This window comes from Cicer arietinum, chromosome 8 (assembly GCF_000331145.2).
Source record: "Cicer arietinum cultivar CDC Frontier isolate Library 1 chromosome 8, Cicar.CDCFrontier_v2.0, whole genome shotgun sequence".
In the NCBI taxonomy this organism is placed as follows: Eukaryota; Viridiplantae; Streptophyta; class Magnoliopsida; order Fabales; family Fabaceae; genus Cicer; species Cicer arietinum.
In genome coordinates, this window is record NC_021167.2 from 21448464 (window position 1) to 21455351 (window position 6888).

Sequence of the window (6888 nt, forward strand, 5' to 3'; positions counted from 1 at the left end):
ATCCCATGATTTTTTGAAAAGTTTTAGTGGCTTTAATAAAATTTAACAAGTCAGTTTTAAGAAGTTCATTTTCAGCTTTAAGGAGAACGTTCTCCGTTTCTTTTGCAAAACGTTGTTGACTTTTTTTTACTTTCAAAATTTGTTTTTCTGTGTTTCTCTTAGTTCTTGAATGATATTGTTGAGAATATTATTCCTAGCTTGAATGATTTTTCTTTTAGTTCTTTTTTTTTCTTCCTCACTTTCTTCTGTTTCAGATTCTTCTGAATCATCCTATCTTGCCATCATTGATTTCTTTTTGAAAGAAAATCGTTTTGGTGGTTTTTAGTTTAAGGGATATTCTGCTTTGTAATGTCCTAATTTATTACATCCAAAGCATGTGACTTGGCTCTTGTCTACTTCTATTTTGGGATTTTTGTTTGGAAATCCTTTTTTGATTTGATCTCTTCTTCTCATCATTCTCTGTATCTTTCTGGTGAGAAGAGCAACTTCTTCATCAACATCTTCTTGTTCAGTTTCTTCTAGTTCCTCTTCTGTTTGTACTATGATGTTTTCTTGAGATGCCTTTAGAGCTATTGTCTTTCCTTTCTTGTTTGGTTTGTCTTCTTGCAGTAGTATTTTATGTGCTCATAAAGTTCCAATTAATTCATCCAGAGGAAGTGCTTCAAGGTTTTTGACAAGACTTATGGTTGTTACAATTGGTCTCCATATTATTGAAAGACATCTCATAATTTTTCATACTCTTTCTTGTACTGAGTAAGCTTTGCCAAGAGAAAGCATTTCATTTACTATTGTTGTGAACCTTGAGTACATTTCATCAATAGTTTCTTCTTCTTGCATTTCAAACAATTCGAATTTCCTTATGTCAATATCTATTCTTGTTTCTTTGACATGGCTAGTTCCTTTGTGATGGGTTTGTAGTGTATCCCATACTTCTTTAGCAGTTGGGCATTCATCAACTCTTTCACTTTCTTCCCTGCTAAAAAAGCACACAATAAGAATAATTGAGCTTTAGAGTTTACAAGTACCTTAATGTTATCATCAACTGTCCAATCTGCTTCTTTCTTTGCAGCAGAGGTTAAATCATTTTGATCAACTCTTGGTATGAAATCTGCATCTGTAATAATGCACCACATTCCTGTATCTTGAGATTTCAGAAACAGCTGCATCTTATTCTTCCAAAAGTAATAATCAGATCCATCAAAGTAAGGTGGTCTATTTGAAGATCCTCCTTCAACAATGTATTTTGCTTTCGACATTTTTTCTTCTAGATATTTTTCTCTAGCACTTGTTAGGTGTTTTTAATCTTTCTAGAGACCTTGCTCTGATGCGAATTGAAGTAGTAATGTCAATTTACAAGGAAAGGGGTTTGAATTGTAAATGTTCGTATTTAAAAATTCCTAAAAAACTTAAGGATTTAACTCAAGAACGATATTGGTTAAGAAAACACAAAACGGAGAATGTTCTTGGTTTGTACCATAAAACGGAGAATGTTCTTGGTTAGCTTAAAAACATAAATTCAATTTATATTTTAATTCAAGTAATCAATCAGGCTTTATAAATAAGGAGATAAGAGAAAAAATAACACATAAAGATGTATCCTGGTTCACCTAACTTGGGCTACGTCCAGTCCTTACATATGTGAATTTTTCCACTAAGTGTTTAAAACAAAGAACCTTCTTAGTTTTACTGCACCTAATTCATATCAACCATGATCTGTTACAAGCTCTATTTCTTTCTACCCAGAAAGAGAATTAATCAATTCACCTATCATCCTTGATAGGATTTCTAATAATCTTTTCAAACTATACTAAACTCTTATAGTTTGAGTTTTACAATAATGATGAGATTATTTTGAAAGAATTTGAGATGTCTCAACTCTTGTTTGAGAGTCGATTCTTTACAAAGGATTTAGTACAATAATAACAAAGTAATATGTATAATCAGAACTGAATCTTTCTTTGAGAAAATGAGAACTTCAAGTATATGAATGTGAATGATTTGTAAGACTTGATAATACTTGAACATCTACAATTTTCTTGATCATTAGCTTTTCTTTTATAGGCGTTTTGGAGCATTTAATGATGGTCAAAAGAGTTGTTGGCAGTGCTCTGTCTTTTTGACCAAAACTAATATATGTGAATAAAAATATTCAACCTTTGATATATTTTTGAAATCTGTTTGACTGAGCTGGTTTATTTGTTCTTGATTGATTAGTTTACTGATCCTTCATGCTTCTCATAAATTTGTTTATGCCATATCTTTGATATGGAGATTCAATTATGTTGAAAATAGTTTGAAGAATGATGATGAAATTCTGCAAATGTATGGAGATCGATATTGAACTTTGGTAGAAACGGAGATTGATAATCAATCTGAACTTGTCAGTTATTGAACTTTCTGGATATTGATGATCAATCTTGAGGTTCAGTGTTTGATCACTCTTGATGACTTCCTAATCAATCTGGATAACTTTGTATAAACCAAGATTGATTAACTTTCTTGGTAGTTAAGCTGGAGAAGGTTCATACATGTTTTAACTTGTTTGATTCATGAGCTTTTATCTTCGTGATTCAAATGCCTACTTTGACTAGAATGGATCCTATTTGTTCCTTGCCGAGTACTGATAATATTAGCATGAAATTTAGAGGCATAATCTTTTCTGAAACAGTGAAAATTGATTGATCTTTAGGCTATAATGATCAATCTTGATCGTGGAGAACATTCTCCGTTTTATCTAGAATGTTCTTGTGTCTTTATTTGTTCAGTTTTTTTTATCTAATTTCTTTGCTTTGCTTGATTCCTATCTTTAAATTAATTCACTCAAAAGCACAAATTAAATTAACATAACATTTTAGAATCATAATTAACATTCTTAATTAACCTTTGTTTATTTTCATTAAAACTTTAATTTGAGAATTTGTCTTAACAGATCTTGCATATGACTAGGCCAATGACTCTCTCAAAATTTCTTGCATATGACTAGGCCAATGACTCTCTCAAAATTTCAAGGCACTGCAACACCGTAGAAAATGAAATATTTATAAAATAGGATGACATTCAACATTATAAATCTTAAAAATCAACTCATGCCAATAGTTATAATTTTTTCAGTCCAATAATTCAAATAATTGTCAGAATGTTCAATGCTCAAGTGACGACGTTAAATCGTCAAGAAATATGATAATGTCTAAGTGACAACGTTAAACATCAAATTTTTATGCACTAAATACATAGATGACCATTTTAATATATGATTGTTTTCTTTTGTGTACACTTTTGAACAAATGACATTTTTTATGTCATATTGGTCATCCAATCCTCTTTCTCTATTACGATGCAATAGAGATTCAATGATAGACGTTGTGGATCCGCGTTGGAGTAGTAATAAAACTCCGATTTTCTTCTGTCACATAGTAGAATTAGAATATCAGCAAACAAGTTGTATGCTACAAGAGGCTCATAAGTTATGTGCTACAAGTCAACAAGGTAGTTCGTGTCACTCTTAGACATTAAGCACATTTCTTCGTCTAAATTAAGTACACTCTCTTGTATCTATTCTCCCTAAACCAGTGTTACATTTCCAATTTCAATTAAAATGTCTAGTATGTTTTTCATTATTCATCACTTTAGTTGTAGTTTTAATTATTTGCTTTTTTGTGTGTAAAAAGGTATTGATATTCCAGAGGCCGCACTACAAGAGCCCTTTAGCCAAAGAGCTTGTAACTTGATTTTCGAAGATGAGCTTGTAAATTCGTCAACAGAACTTTCATCAACTTCCAATCAAATTGAACCATTGCTGAACAAATCACATTTGTGTCCATCTTTTAGAAGACTTTTTTCTCAGAAGAATGTTGCTAACCAGTAACCAGACTGAGCAAGTTCAGTGTTTTTCATCATTTACAACTTCTCTGTCATCCCACCAATCTGACTGTCTAGATAGCCAAAAAAGTGAAAGCACGTGGCAGAAAGGTTGTACACCATTGTCTGATTGTGACTAATCTTAATGCAGAAAGAGGCAAGCAGAATGAATCATTGTCAATGTGTGTTCAACCAGATGTTATTAATACATCAGAACATAATAATATCTCCCCTCCACATTCTGTTAGCTGCAGTAGTTTTGAAAGCCTTGATATGAAAATTGTCTCTTGTACTGATAGTTTGATGACACAAACACCTTCACAGTCAGCACCTGGAATATTGTTGCCTTTTTCTGATGTTAAGCTTCAGAACATGACTGCCGAAAAGTCTACATCACGTTTGAAGCCTGCAAAAAGAGTGCTTGACTTTTCATTCACGGAAGGGAATGATGGTTTGGACAATAGAGCGGACATGCTAGAGTGCTTGACTTTTCATCTGGTATTGGAAGTCAATATGAAAGACTACCCCAATGTACCTTTTGTATATAATAATGGAGAATTGGAGTTGGTTTATATATTTTGAGAATACTCCTTTACATAAAATAGCTAAGAAAACATCTCAGGAGGAACCATTTACAAAATATCAAATACATCAAAATAACAAAACATCATCATCGTCTATTCGCCTTGAGCCTGAACTCGAGCCTTCTTATATGCTATAGCACATAAAATAGTGGATGAGATAATAATTTTAGTGAATTCTATAAAACAAAAGGAAATTTGAAATATTTCCATTTAAATGAAATTTTAAGCGTGACAACTATAATACAATTCTTTTAATTTAGTCAATTTAACACGATTCACCAAAATAATTGTGATCATGTTTTGTAAGGTAGGTCTTGACTTTGTCCACAACTAGGATATCAGTTGTTCTTCTTTACATGTTTCGTTAGTGAAACAACATTGTGTCTCACCGTATCATTTTCAATCAAACTAATGCATGTCATGACTTTACCAACAATAATCATTATCAATCCTATTCCAAATTGATTAAATTAGCTTTAACATAATTACATTATAAAACAGGAAATAAAAGTTAGTTCCAGTTTAAAAATTCACTTAGTGAGTTTCATTTTCTCTCATCAAATTTAGTTCAAAAAATAGCTTTCAACTTGACTACCTGTCAAATTCTCTTAGCGAATTTGAATTCGCTTTCAAAATATGAAAATTTTCAGTGATTTTCACTTAGAAAATTTCAGATTCACTTACCGAGTCTATTACCGAAGAAAAACCTGAAATTCCAGACCAAATGATAGGAAGAGTACCTCATGCTATCTATTTATTTTGGGAACTAGAACCATCTCTTGGCCATCAAAGAAGCATCAACTTCATGCATATGTTAAGGAATTTGGTTTATTAGAATTTTGCAAGAACTAAGATTGACATAACAAAATTGTATCAAGATCTATTATGACAACATCTCTACAATCAAGTTGTCAAAGAATCAAGTGGTACATGGAAGAAGTGGGCACATTGTTGTTAGATTACATTTTCTACGAAATCTATGTAAAGAATGCAGAGTTGATATGAGGTATTGTCAATTCCGTCTTATTTAATTTGTTACCAACCTTGGTTTTACCATTTATAAACAATGTAGAAAACTATTTATTAGTGTCATCTATTGTTCTGTTTAGTCTCTTAATGTATTTACTGCAATTTTGGCCTTTTCCTTTAAAGGGGGATATTAGTTAAACTTTATGAAATTGTTGCAGGAGCAAGATGAGCATAAAGTTTTTCATGAAGAAGATACCAACAAAGGTAAGAACAATCTCACAGTTGTTTGTGTGCTTGGAGGTGTGGCAGCAGCTGTTGTTGTGGCTTACAAATTTTACAGAAGGTCGAGCTTGAGTTAGACTCTAATGATAAGTTATAGGTTGTTTGGGGTGTACACTCTAAATTTCGCAAATTCTTGAATTCCATATATTTATGCTGTGCTTGTTATTACTATGTTTTGTAATTATTTTGATATTTCAAGTATGGAAATATTTGATATTACTTTGATGACAATTGATGTGTATTAAGAGTTTGGGGTGTTTCTAAAAGACCTCTTTTTCTCCACACACATACTCTCTTGGGTAAATTCAACCTCATTTACTAGTCATCCACAATAATACTTAATTATTTATTAGACTTCCAGTTCAACTGAGTTGAATTGAATGAGTCAATTGAACCATCATTTAGAGGTCTTGTCGATACAATCTTCAGTTCAGTTTTAAAAACATTGGTCCATGAGTCACTTGCCCTCAAGATACTATGGGTGGAAAAAAAGATAACTACGTGACATGTTAAGTTGTGTGATTGCAAAATTTGATGGATGATTGTACTTATTTGTTTAGATAAGTTATGAGTTTTCGTAGAAAAAGACAATTTTAAATTCCAAGCGCTTGAATGTTTCCTTCCAGCGCCTTTGCGATTAAATTGTTGCGTTAATGCTTAAATATCTTTAATAGCATAAATGTTTATGCTATAAGAATTGAAGATATTTAATGTGTTGATAGTGTGTTAAGAAATTAACCAAAAATATTTTAAGATATCATATCTAAAAATAGGTAAAATAAAGAGATAAAAGAGAGGATAAAAGTATGTAATTTTCTATTCGAGCTGACGCTTTTTTGTTATAGCTTAGTGGTTGTGTTTGGATTTGGAACAAGTCAAATTTAAAATGCAATACATGGTCATTCTCAACTATGTTAATATAGAAAATAAAATATTCTAACTATGTTGTCATTTCTAGATATCAACTTCTCACTTTGAAACACCTTAATCAATAGTATTAACAACGATGAGCAAAACAAAGTTTGGAGGATTAAATACCCAAGGAAACAATGAAATGTGGAATTTACAAGGTTTATTAAAAACCTCTATTTGAAAATGAAAAAAGAGGAAAAACCTCTCTTTGGAAAACCTAATGGGAACCAAAAGTTTTTGGCAATATAGTGTAATAAATGATAACTACATACACCAAATCATG

At 31.5% G+C, this 6888-nt stretch overlaps 1 pseudogene; it reads right to left on the reverse strand.

The window, feature by feature from the left end:
• Window positions 1–270: 270 nt before the first annotated feature.
• On the reverse strand, window positions 271–1256 carry LOC140919095 (uncharacterized; annotated as a pseudogene).
• Window positions 1257–6888: the final 5632 nt, after the last annotated feature.